Source organism: Vigna unguiculata, chromosome 1, assembly GCF_037176805.1.
Source record: "Vigna unguiculata cultivar grain cowpea cultivar isolate G323 ecotype 2 chromosome 1, ASM3717680v1, whole genome shotgun sequence".
NCBI classification, from domain to species: domain Eukaryota; kingdom Viridiplantae; phylum Streptophyta; class Magnoliopsida; order Fabales; family Fabaceae; genus Vigna; species Vigna unguiculata.
Window position 1 is genome coordinate 23,591,739 of NC_140792.1, and position 14,415 is coordinate 23,606,153.

General features: G+C 32.4%; 1 pseudogene; it reads right to left on the minus strand.

Annotated features, from left to right (window-relative positions):
- Positions 1 to 13,325, minus strand: part of LOC146888788 (uncharacterized) — a 51,111-nt pseudogene extending 37,786 nt beyond the window's left edge.
- Between the last annotated feature and the right edge of the window lie 1,090 nt (positions 13,326 to 14,415).

Here is a 14,415-nt window from a genome sequence, read left to right on the forward strand (position 1 = left end):
TAGTTTATTTTTTATTTATTATTTCATGTTTATAAGCAAAGGAATCCCTCAAATGGATGTTAAGAAAGTTGTGTATTTTCAAGGCAAACTATTATTCAAACATGGTAGGAGTATTTTAGGCCAGAAACAAAGTAGAGCAGACATGCATAATGCACAATACAACAATGCACAGTGTTTGCAAAACACCAATTTGTACATTGTAAATCAGATTTCTTTTATTAATTACCTATTGAAGATGTCAATTGATGTGTTAAAGTTATTTCATTTGGATGTAAAGGAATATTGTACTATTCTACACAAAAAGGTTGAGTTTATCAACTAAACTAAGAAAAATATGCATGGAATACTTTAACTCTGCCTACATCTGTTAACACCATTTTAGTTTCACTATTTCTATTTGTGTAGAGATAGTACAATACTTTTCATCCACATTTGTTTTTTTTGAATGGAACTGCAATGCTAAACCAAATATGGACCACAATCAAATACACCAAAAAATAAATTGAAGTCTATTTTCACAGATCTGTAACTTTGTGAAAATAAAAATTGTATCCTGAAAACAAATATTTTATACCTTTGAAGACTAGTGAAGCTTGTTCAATAGTCATGAAGAAATGGATGGGAATGATTCAAAAGATGTTAGACGAAAGAGGAAGACCATTCTTTCAGAAAAAGTTGCAAATAGGATTAACAATTTTTCATGAGAAATACCTATTTGTTTCTTCCACTTCATTTTAAACTTTCTTTAATTTCCTTTCTCATGTGATTTTGTAATTCAAATATAGATGCAATCTCTTATTACATCTTCAAATCTCATAATGTCATTAATTATGTTAACATGAACATGTCAAAAATGAAAATTTCAGTGCATTTTGAGTTTATCATTTTAAGTGTAGATCCATATAAAGTGAGACAAATCCAGAATTAATGATTACATCTTCCAAATACCAATCTTTTGTCTCAATTAACATGTTGTGGTAATTGTGTTCTCATTGAAGTTTACATTCAATTAGATGTTTACCCTTTCAACTGAAAAAATTGTGCACACTTTTGGTTAAATATATTTTGCAGACATTGGTATAAACAATTCATAATGCACACAAAGGGAGGAAAATCATTCTTAATCAGAAATTTACACAAACTAGTGGCAAATAAATATGTGCTAATATAGATTAACAAAAGTAAATTCCTCTTGTGCTTATTATTGTCATTGGATACCTATTATGATTTCATTGTCATATTTAAGTTACACAATTAAAATGAATTTAATATGTTCTGTTGTAACATTTACTTTTGCCCATCTATTGTATTTTTTGATGAAAATGATTCACCAAATACAATAATCAAAACAAACTCATTAGGTAATCAATCTATAAAAGTAAAATGTAAAAAAATTATCAGAACAAGATGATATTTATTATGCTGACTTTTTCATTTTGAGTATAGATTCAACTGAAGTGCTAAATATGCATAATGAAGGATATAATCTTTCAAATAGGACGACACTGTCTGAGTTGACACCTTCTAGTAATTGTGTTGTAATTGAACTTAAAATTCAACCACATTTGTATCGTGTAAAGTCAATTTATTGTCCACATTTTCATTAAAATTTTACAAAACAGTAGGAACTCTCGGTAATAATACCTAATGACAGATGAAATCAATCATAGTGAAATTGTTCCTCTAACAATCTTTAATAAAACAAAAGTAATCAATATGTTAAATTAGAAATTAACATTTCAAAATCATAATTGTGGTCATATGATAGATACATTTATGAATTGGATCATTTTGACTTCACTATGTTCACTGTAGAAGCAAACAAATTGAGAGAGATTTGTTTTCATGTTGCAAATAAGAAGTCATGGACTGAGTTATTTCTTTTTGGTAATTATTTTGTCATTGAAGTTTAAATTGAATCAAATTTTCACCCTTTCAACTCAATACATTTTGTATACTTTGACTGATATTTATTTTGCAGACATATAAACAATTTGAAAGAGACATGAAAAAGGAGGAAAATGATTGTTAATTATAAGTTTGCTAAAAAAAGTATAACTACATGACCTAGTAATACCTAATCACAAATTCATCCATATATTTTTTATTCAATGTCTGCAAATGCTTACAAATATTCATAAAGGTGATTATGAAAGTGAAAAAACAAAAATAAAATTTACTATTATTACAAAATTGTTGAATAGAAGAAGTAAAATCTCAAACAAACAAAGTAATGGTAGTATCTTTAATCTAGTTGCAATTGAATCTTATGCAATTGAAACAAATGATAGTCAAAATTTGGCACACAACAACATTAACAACTCATGTACAAATTCAGAATCACAACCATACTCATTCATAATCATGACCTCAAGTTTTTTATTCATTTTTTTTTGTTTTTTGTTACATGAAACTATATGTATAGATATAAAGACTCTATGACTATATTGAAATTTTAAATTAACCTTAAATTCAGTTAGTCAATATTTACAAATACCTATAAATATGGCTAAAACTAATATTCAAAGTGCAAAGAAGAAAAAGAAAATTTAATATTACTAAAAAACTACTCAATAGAAGTAGTAACTTCTCAAGTAAAGAAACTCATTGTAGTACCTCCAGTCCAACTACAATTGAATGTTCTGCTTATTTTGAAGTGGTTGGCCTTTTATATATTGACAACAACCAAAGTCCTGGTAAGTCATGTTATTTTTAAATAATGTGTTGTACTTTGTGTATTGTCAAAATTATTTATTTCAATTCCACAGATCATCTATTAACTTATATTGTCAAGCTCAATTGTGGTATTAAGAAAAACTTGATAAATCAAGAAGGTTTATACAAGTTGGTTTCTATATATGTTGTCAAAAAGGAAAAAGTTCAACTTCCAGTCTTAAAGAGACCTCTAGAATTGCTTGAAAATTTATTGATAGGCGAAAACAATGCAGGCCATATCTTTTAACAAAACGTAAAAAGTTACAACAACATGTTCTCATTCACTTCAATTGGTGCTAAGATTCATTCATCAATCAATGATGGATCTGGTCCACCTCAACTTATTCTAAGTGGGCAAAATTATCATCCCATTGGAAGTTTATTACCAGAAAAAGGGTCAACTCCAAAGTTTGCACAACTATATATTTATGACAGAAAATGAAACTGGGTATATATAATTGCATGTATTTCTTTATTAATCATCCTTTCATTTATAACTCAATCAGTTATGACTTTGTAGGTCTGATTTACATCATTCCATATTTGATAAATCATTAATAAAAGATTTGTCAAAGATGATTGATAAACAAAATGTTTTTGCACAAACATTTAGAAGAGTAAGCGAATTTATACATCATGATGACTAATCAGATTTTGGATTGAGGTTATTTAGACATCGCTTTAAGGATTCTAGAGTATACAATACTCCATCAGCAGATGAAATTGCAACATTAATAGTTTGTGATTTTAGTACCCTGGATGTAGGAAGAGACATCATTGTCAAGAAAGTTTTTGGTCAATTAACAAGACTACATGAAACACATAAATGTTTCATTCCTTTACAATATCCTTTGTTGTTTTCATATGGAGAGGATGGTTATCAAGAGGATATTCTCATTAGAGACTCTCACAAATATTGTCAAAGTAGAAAAAAAGTTCAAATTTTTTAAGAGAATTCATTATTTTTAGAATACGAGAGAAATATTGAATTTGGTAACATTTTAAATTCACGTAGATTTTTTTAACAATTTCTATTAGATTTCTACACTATGATTGAGGCCCAAAGGTCTTCTTTTATGCGAGATAATCAAAAGCTTATTCGATATGATATTTTGAATGGGTTACAAGAAGTTGTTAACAGAGGTGAAACTGATCCTTCTTCAATTGGCAAGCGTGTTGTTTTGCTTGCTTCATTTACATGTGGTATAAGATAAATGTTCAATAATTGCCAAGATGTTATGGTCATCTGTAAGATATTTGGATATCCATATTTGTTTATAACAATCACATGTAATGAAAATTGGTTTGAAATTTGTGATTTTCTTAAACCAAAAGGATAAAGTGCTTCTGATAAGTCGAACATTGTTTGTAGAATTTTTAAAACGAAGTTAGATCAAATGATGATAGATTTCAAGAAGAGCGATTGCTTTGGCAAAGTTAATGCAGGTACATATAATTATTTAGTCGTATATTTTCTATTTTGGACTTACAACTATTGGTAATTATTCTAACTTGGTTTTTGTTTTATGATTTTAGGTATGTATACTATTGACTTCCAAAAAAATAAAAATAGTCACATGCTCATATATTGTTGATGTGATTCCAACAAGGCTTATAGCTTGGACTAACGCCTAGGCCCAAATTATGCTCAAGGCCCATTCCATGGCCTACATGCACCTCAATGCCCAAGTCCAATCAAAGGCCCAATAACAAGAGACATGTTAAGACATAAGATTAGACTTTATTTTTGGGCCCATTGTTTAGGCCATGCTATAAAAATAAATTGTAAAATTATTAGAAGTAGTTTTTGTTCATAATTGATCTAGCTTTTGCAATTGGGTTCATTCAAGCCCAATTACAAAAGTCTATACCAAGTTTGCATGTAGCCTTAGCCATGAGTTGCACATTTAGCACATGTGTTAAATGAGGAAAGTGTGACATGCCACATGTCATGTGATCCACTTTTTGTGGATCTTAGATCTAGATCTAGATCTAGACACATGTGCTTCTCATGGCCAGCTTGCATTCGCCTTTCATTTAGTCTTGCATTTGGTTTTCATTTTAGGAGATGCTCTCTACTATAAATGAGAGACTCCACACTCTTTGTAAGGTTACTATTGAATTGTTAATGCAAATACACGTTGAGATCACTCCATCACTTGCATTTTTTAGAGTCTAAATTGCTAGAGCATTCTCCTAGATGTCCCCTCTAGCCCTCCTCCCTAAGTTGGCCTAAGCTCTTAGGAACCTTCACCAAACCACTTTCACTGCGACTACATCTCCAACCTTCGATGGTTCATCCATTTTGCTGCAAGGAAGCTTCAATCAACCATCAAATTCCACCATGGAGCTTCATTAATTGTTATGGTTGAATGATGGTAACAACATAGAAAATGCAAAGGTTGTTCAAACATATATGATACACAATCCATGTGGAGCTACTAGATGTAACTCATCGTGCTTGAAAGAAAGTCAGTGTTCTAAATTTTTTCCTAAGAAATTTAGAAATTCTACTACAATTGATGAAGTTGGATATCCATTGTATAGAGTTAGAGATATGGAGAAGAATGAACATAAATTAAATAATGCAAATGTGGTGTCTTATAGTAATTTTTTCTTAATGAGGTAACAAACTCATTGTAATACAGAATATTGCAATTAAAGAGACTAGCATACTTGCTTCCAAAAATCAACTCAGAAAGTTATTTGTTACTTTGTTAATCATGAATACAATGTCAAAGCCAAATGTTGTTTGGGATTCAACTGGGAAGTTGCTTGCCAATTGAATTTTATATAAAAAAAGAATTAAGTTGAAGCTACCAAGTACTAACTTCAAATCATTTCATGTTAATTATATGCTCAAATGCTTATATGACATGTGTTTGTTATGTAGGTCTTGGAATTGAATAACATGATCTACATAATCTTGTCTTCTGAAAGTAGAAGAACTTCTATTTCAAATGGTAAATCATAAAAAAAACTACATGTGTCTTCCTCATCATAACCTTTCGAATTCTTTGAAATTGCAAAACAGATTCATTATTGATGAATTGAATTATGATAAAGAAGAGATGGAGAAAATTCATCAATCTCTATTCAAATCACGTACTGATGAGTAACAACACTTGTATGAACAAATCATGGAAACTATACATTCATAAGTAGGATGCTTCTTTCTCTTATATGGTTATGGTGGTACAAAAACAAAATTGTGGAAAATTTTTGTCAACTGCTATTAGAGCTAAAGGAATTATTGTCCTAAATGTAGCTTCAAGCGGAATTGAAACTTTATTGCTTTCTGGAGGTAAAATGGCTCATTCTACTTTTTGCATACCATTGGTAATCAATGATGAATCAACTTGCAACATCAAGCAAGGAAGTCTTCATGTTAAATTGTTTGATAGGAAGTTATATGGGATGAAGCACCTATGATGAATAGGTTATGTTTTGAAGCTTTTGATAAAACCTCAAGAGATATTATTATAGCTAAAAATGAAGTTAATGCTCAAAGACCATTTTGTTGAAAAGTTGTGGTGTTGGGAGGTGATTTTAGACAAATTTTTTCAATTGTAAAGAAGAGATCAATATATGATATTGTGAAGTCATCAATAAACTATTCTAATTTGTGGCAACATTGCACAATTTTAAAGCATTCACAAAACATGAGATTGAAGACTGCAGTTTATAATGAAAAGTTTGTAATGAAAGTGCAATATTTATAAAACAATTTGCTGATTGATTCTACAAATTGGAGATGGGCAGAGTTTCTTAATGATATCAAATGCTCAAGGATTACAAATCATAGAATTAAATTGAAAGTTGGTGTAACTATCATGCCTCTAATTGATCAAGCAAATGATCTTTGTAATGGTACAAGATTACAAGTTAATGATTTGGAAAAGAATGTTATCTTTGCTATTGGTAATAACAACCAAAAATGTTGGTGATAAAATATTCATACCAAGAATGAACTTGACTCTTTCTAATTCTAGCATCCTTTCAAGTTCCAAAGGAGATAATTTCCTATATGTTTATTTTTTGGATTGACAATAAAAAAAAGTCAAGAGCCCTAAAGTTGGACTTTATCTTCCCCGACCTGTTTTCACTCATGGACAACTATATGTAGCAATTTATAGAGTGCAAACAAAAAAAATTAAAAATACTAATTTTGGATGAAGATGAAAATGTAACCACTACAACTTGAAATGTGGTTTATAAAGAAGTATTTGAAAATCTGTAATAAGAGGTATTCAAATCAATTTTACATTGTTATTATTTTATATTAGGATGTAGAATTTGACTATGCAATTATGTATGGATGTTCATGATAGGTAAATGCAAAATTTGAGTCCTAAACATTGCTAAGTTAATGCTTTTTATTTTGAGTCATTGCTATTATTATAATTAATTTGAACAATGAATTTGGGATACACAATTCATTTCACCTCCAATTACTGTAAAATCAAATCATTCAAATTTTGTATTTCCAAAAACTTTTTTTGATTGTTTAAAATTATATTGCTTTAAATCATTACTTTAAAACTTATTTATATGATTCACACAAATTCCTAGTTCAAAATTAAATTAACGAATAATGGAAACATAATGACGATGAAAACCATTTTTGCCTTCAATTAATGGAAACAAATTCACAACTTCTGCATCTTTCATTTTAATGCCTTTAATCGCAATTTTCAATAGATTTTAACTTTAATATCAATTAGGGCTTTTTTATGGTGTAGTTCCATTGTTTGTTTACTTTTTTATGTTTAGTAAACATTCATCTCTTATTATATGTTCCCTTTTCTTTGTTTAATGTTTAGTTTAAGTCAACTTGTGCTTTTGAAAAATATAGCTTCTTTAACATGTCAAAATTGTAAAGTTGTGATTCATCAAGGTGGTCTCCCGCAATAAAGTGCTTCAACTTTCAAAGAATGTGAATTTTGTAGTATATTGCCTACAAAAGACTTCAAATAATTAATTTTTACAGAAAGCTTAATGTTCCATTGGATGACTTGGAGGGCATTGTCATGCTTATAGGTTGCTACTGTTGTTACATTTATTTAAGCTCATATTATTCATTAATTTATGCTCAATTTTATTTATTTTATTTATAATGGAACATTAAGCTATGATGTTTCTTATACATTTATAACTTATACTCTATCTTTAAAAAAATCTCGTGCATTGCACGGGTCAAAGAACTAGTTTTATATAATTGTTGTAGTACAATCAAAGTGGATGGACTGGTTTAGAACATGTGTCAACATATACACATCCACATTGCACCAAGACAAGATTTCTTAACTTTAGTGCATAAGCGTGCAACACAAAGGTTAGATTTTATTATACTTGACTTTGACATTTATTAGGGGATACGGTGACTCAAGACACGTGTCAATAATTGGACATGCACTTTGCCACCAAGACATGACTTTTCAACTTTACAAGGTCTAGTGAACAAAATCAAACCCCATCTCGTCTACATGAGCAATATTCTATTTTGGAAGACCTATCAAAAGGGAAACTATCATGGAAAGTCCATATTGTTATAGTCTCACCTTTAGATTTGACAACCCTAGAATAATGTCAATCCAACACAATTGCATGTTTAATGTATTGTTACAAAACATAAACCAACTAATATACGTTGGAGACTGCAAAAGAGTTAGTAAACTGAACTATCATCATCCAGTAAAAATAGTTAATAACCACGTTGTGCATGATACAGTTCAAGTCAAATTTGATAGTTATGTTGCACAAATGATCAAGTGTTGGAAAAAAAAGCCTCAACTTCTAAAACCATCCCTGTAACAATGGCAACATTTAACTTTTCATCCAAACAATAGATATACGCCCACCAACCTTTGAGAAAAAAATGTAAGACTTCCTAGACTGGACTTATATCATTGAACAAGCAATACAAGATCTATAAAATTAATTTAATGTATTTGTTTAATTTCATTTTTATTGATGTCCATCCAATTAAGTCTATTTCCTTTACAATAATTAGTATCAATTTTCATTTTATTTTTAAATAAATTTTCAGTTCGTCTTTAATAAATTTCATCTTCAAATTCAAATTCAAATTAACTTCACCATTATATGCTCCTACTTAATTTCTTCCTAATATATTTTACATCCTATTACTAAAATAATACATATCTACACCTACCGACAAAAATGATTACATAATCAAATACAAAAAAAATTAACACCTTAACATTTAAATAATTTAATACAAAAATTATAAATCCTTAAAAATTATAACTTTTACATTTAAATATTTAAATATAATCAAAATAATAAAATTTATTTCAAATATCATATTTACAATAAATAAAACTAATTATCTTCTTCATTATAATATTATTATAACATAAAATTATTTTTCTATTGTAACACCCTATTTTCTAACGTAATTAAAGGAAGCGTCACACCAAAGATATAATAGCGCAGTCTTGGAGTTTCCACGTAACTCTTTACAGTTATCCAAGGCATACAACGATGCCAAACTAAACCAGATACAGAAAACGTAATAGAAAAAAAAGGCTTAATTATCATTTTGGTCCCCTAATTTGTTGGGTTGGTTCATTTTGATCCCCTTATTATTTTTTGATTCAATTTGGTCCTCTAATTCTTTAAAAGGTTCAATTTGGTCATTGTCGTTAAGTCAACTTTAACACTGTCTCCGTACATGCCACGTGTCATTTTGTGGAATTTTCAATTTTTTTTTAATTTTTTTAATTTTTTTTAATTTTTTTTAATTTTTTAATTTTTTTAATTTTTTTTTTAAAATTAAAACTGCCACGTGTCACCTTATGGTTGTGACACGTGTCAATTTGAGATATTTTTATTTAAAAAATGTACTACCACGTGGCATGTCACGATTGTGCCACATGTCAAGCTAACATTAGTTGTTTTCAATTTAATCCCTCTATTTACAATTTTGATTCAATTTAGTGCCCCAATTTTTTAAAATGATTCAATTTTGTCCTCTCCTATTTGAGACCAAATTAATAATTAAGCTTAATTACAATTTATATATTCATGTTAAAATAATTTTTTACTATTTATACATCAAATCACTCCCTAAACACATGTTATTTCATTTCTTACATTTTTCACTTGTAATTTTTTACACTTGAAATTTTCTATACATGTAAAAAAAAATTGAATAGTTAGATGGAGTAATTTAATCTATAAATATAATAAAAACTATTTTAATATGTATATATAAGTTGTAATTAAGCTTAATTACTAATTTGGTATCAAATTAGAGAGGACAAAATTGAATCATTTTAAAAAATTGGGGGACTAAATTGAATCAAAATTGTAAATAGAGGGACTAAATTGAAAACAACCAATGTTAGCTTGACATGTGGCACAATCGTGACCTGCCACGTGGCAGTACATTTTTTTAAATAAAAAAATCTCAAATTGACACGTGTCACATTCATAAGGTGACACGTGGCAGTTTATTTTTTTTTTAATTTTTAAAAAAAATTAAAAAATTTAAAAAAAATTGAAAATTCCACAAAATGACACATGGCAGGTCAAGGAGATGGTGTTAAAGTTGACTTAACGGCAGGGACCAAATTGAACCTTTTAAAGAATTAGATGACCAAATTGAATCAAAAAATAATAAGGGGACCAAAATGAACCAACCCAGCAAATTAGGGGACCAAAATGATAATTAAGCCAAAAAAAAGGAAATTCAAAGAACAACCAATACATAGGCCGTGGCCCTAAAAGAAAATCCACTAAGTCAGACCCAGCCCAGACAGCTAAGCAGCGGAGTCACCATTTCCCTGTTGACCGCGAGAACCTCTCGTATCTGCTCACATCAATAAATTGATGATCATTGCAAAAAGAGAAGAACCACATACAAGACAACCAAACAAACAAATAGGGTAAGCTAGAGTAGAAACAGTTTATCAAGCAGTCACATGCTATTACACAGTCCAAGCAGTATATATATCACCCAAACATGTTATGACTTCTCAAACAATACACTAAACTCTGACTCGACTCATCCGGATACATATAATCTAGTCGGATTCAGCGAATGCTTACACTTGTGGTGGATTACCCTGCTCACCCCCGAGCAGCTCACCACCAAGCTAACTGTTACAAGTGTTACAATGTTTCAATCCCCCACACACAAGGTTAGCCCTTAATGAGTTTCGGGCCTCCTACTACTCTCACCACAGGAGTTAGTTCGCTCTAAGTGAGACTAACTAACTCCTTAGAGTGTCAGGATGCAACCTTACCTTGAATCTTACCAGACTATATAGATAGGGCACCACCATGAATTCCCACTAACAAGGGTCATGGAATTACGTCCCGACCATTGAAGCACGACCAGGAAGTCTCACCTAGAGACTCGTGGATTTACGTACTGACAACATACCAATCACATTCCAAACAAACAATTAAAAATGATCATGCATTTAAAATCTCAAGCCATCCTTTGTAACCCACCCTTAATTATATTTCATGTTGATTTCATACCATCCCATTCTTCCCGATTCGGGGATATAAAACTTCACCTTATACCAATACCATGCCATCAATGCAACATTCTTGCTCATACCGAATTCATGACCACATACATAACCAACCATTTCATTGAAATCACATGCCAAGATTTATTCAAGTTCATCATTCACAATCCATGAATCCCATCACTCATGCAAAATTATTCATCTCATATTTTCAACATAACAATTATATCCAAGCAAGTGCCAACCATCCAAGAACAAAAAAACAACCAAACACCACACTGCCCTCGCCCAACTCCTCGCTCGGGCTGAATGGTCTCGCTCAGGCGAGCCCCCTTCGCCTAGGCGAGGGCTCGAAAAGGGGGAACAATAACCTCACGCGTGATCTCGCTTAAGCGAGACCCCTCTCGCCTGAGTGAGACGTTCGCTCGCTAAAAAAAACGTGGGTCGCCTGAGCGACTACTCGCAAGAAGTAGCTTGGGCGAGTCTCTTTTGATCCTGCTTAGGTGAGACATGCTCGCTTGGGCGAGAACAGTTCAATAGCGCCATTCACAGGTTCACATCAACACACAAGGCATATTATAATGATATAACAATGGCTCAAGCAGAACAAACACGATAAAAGGGTGAACAATAGCTTCCCGTGCCTGGAAAGGGGCTAATATAGACTTTGACCCTTAAGCTAATACACCCAGTAGCTCCCGGGACAGATTCACGAACTGAAACAGCGGCAAAGAAAGAATGACATGGTTACTATTGTGAACCCTAATAGAGACCACGAAAACCATCGCAAAAATGGAAGGAGTATGGTACAAGAATCAACTTACTTGAGGCGAGGTGCACTTCTGAGCTAGTACGAACAAGCGGAGACCAAGCCCTAGCAGAGAAGTGTTACTTGTTCTAAGAGGAAGGAGGCTGATTCTGAAAAGTGAGAAGAATGAAAAGGTTTCAACTGGTTTAGGTGTCTTGGTTCCTTATGGGCCAACCCTAGGCCCAACACTTTTGGGGTATCCTTTTAAAAATAAAGGCAGATTTTTGCCCTCATTTAATATTTAAATTTGGAGATTTAATTGAATTTTCTGTGCTTAAAGATTGATTTAATTAGGATTTGTGATTATTGGATTTATTGAGTAAGTTTGGTAATAATGGCGTAAAAATTGATTTTAGTTGCATAAAATATTATTGGATATTCTAACGTTTGTTAATGCAGCTGGAATTTATTTTTGGTCATTAATAGTGTGGATTTGAAATATTCAAAGTTACAAAATAAGTCCAAAATCAGGAAATTCTGGAAAAGAATAAATCAGAAGCTAAATGCACCCCCAGATTTTATTTGCACACTCCTTGTAAAGTGGACCACCAAAAACCCTGTTCTGCACCCCTAGTTTTCACTAAGTTGCACCCCTCCTACCACTTAAACTACACTCAACCAGATCACACCATGTGGCAATCCTCAACTTTTAAAATTGGCCAACCAGAACAAGCCACGTGGCAACAATCCTTGCACTAACAAGTTGTCAAATGGAAGGCTGCCACGTCATCATCTTCATCTCCAAAACAGAAACCCTAATTTTCCTCAAACCCTAGCCGCCACAATGACCCACCATTGCCGGCAGCCACCATGACGACGACGCACCAGTCACGGCAGCCACCACAGATCTGCCACCGTCAACCACCTGCAACCATCATCTTCGCACTTGCACCATTCACGAACCTGCACGATCTTCATCATCTACATCGTGCCGTCCACCATGGAAGTGCGCTTGGAACGTGCAGCACCGCGACGGGCACCAACCTTCTGCACCACCGCGTCAAACCACCATCTCTGCAGCCGTGCTTGAAGACAAAGGCACTTGCACAACGAAACAACTACCTCGCACAACGCCACCATAGAAGCTCGTTTCACTTCGCACCAGAAACAGCACCTGCAGGAAACGCGAAGCAACCATCACCACCATTTTCACGTACCTGTAGAAAACACGAACCCTCCGCACCAGAACCTCGACCACCATGGAAGCAACCGCAAGCATCTGTTCCTCCCTACACTCTCGTTCCTCACCATGATGCACCACCACGAGCAACAACGTGAGTGCGAGAACCAGCCATGGTAGCGGAAAACGCAGCAGCCCTGCACCTTGCGGAAACCATCACTACAACACCAACACACTGCAGCAGGAACGGAAGAGATTCACGCTCCACCACGCCAGCGAATCCAACCACCGTACCTTCGTCGGAGAAGGAAACCAGTCACGGCCGCGCAGCCAAAGGAGAAACCATGGAGGCAGAAACCCTAGTTTGGAAAGAGAGTGCATTCTGCCACCTGTCAGCCTGCTATTGGACAGTCCAATTGGTCAACTGGTCAACTGGTCAAAGTCAGCAGTCAAATTGTGGTCAATATTGTGAAAATGGTTAAACAAGAGGGGCAGAATTGGAAATTGAACAGAAATTAAGTTGCTAATTAATTAAATAAAAATAAAATATTTTAGCAACCGACAGATAAAGCTCAAAGTCTAGTTGAAGCCTATATAAAGAGACTTAAGGGAGCAGAAGTAGGGGAACTTACAACTTAGAACTCTCTGAATTTGGCAAACACCGTCATCCATCACATCTCTCATTCTCTCTTTTCTTTTATTTTCTTTCCTTCATCATATATTATCATGTATTCCATCAAAGCCATGGAGGGCTAAGCTTTAAGGGTTGATTCCACTGTAATTTCTTAACGGATTTTGAGGTTAGATGAATTTATGTGTTTGTTATATTGATTATTGTTGTGGTTTTTGTTTATTTATGTCCTTTGCCTCTTAATCGAATAGAAAATAATGATTTGAAATCTACATGCATGCTAATCATATGAGTTAAAAGGTTTTTAAATTAAATTGAGACTTTACTTTGATTTTATTTAGAAACTTTCATTTAATTAAATAAGTGTTTGCCAATAATTGAGACTTTACTTTGATTAGAGGTAATTACTTTAACTAAAATTAGTCAAGACTTTACTTTGATTAATTAAGTTTTCTATTTGGTGAAGAAACAAAGGAATAGACATGATTAGGCATAGTAAAATTAATTGAGACTATACTTTGATTAAATTTACTATGGACAATCTAACAATTCTCACTTTTAATTGAGGTTGTACTTTGATTAAAAGTGAGAATGCCAACAAATGAATTGAGTCTTTACATTGATTGATTTGTAA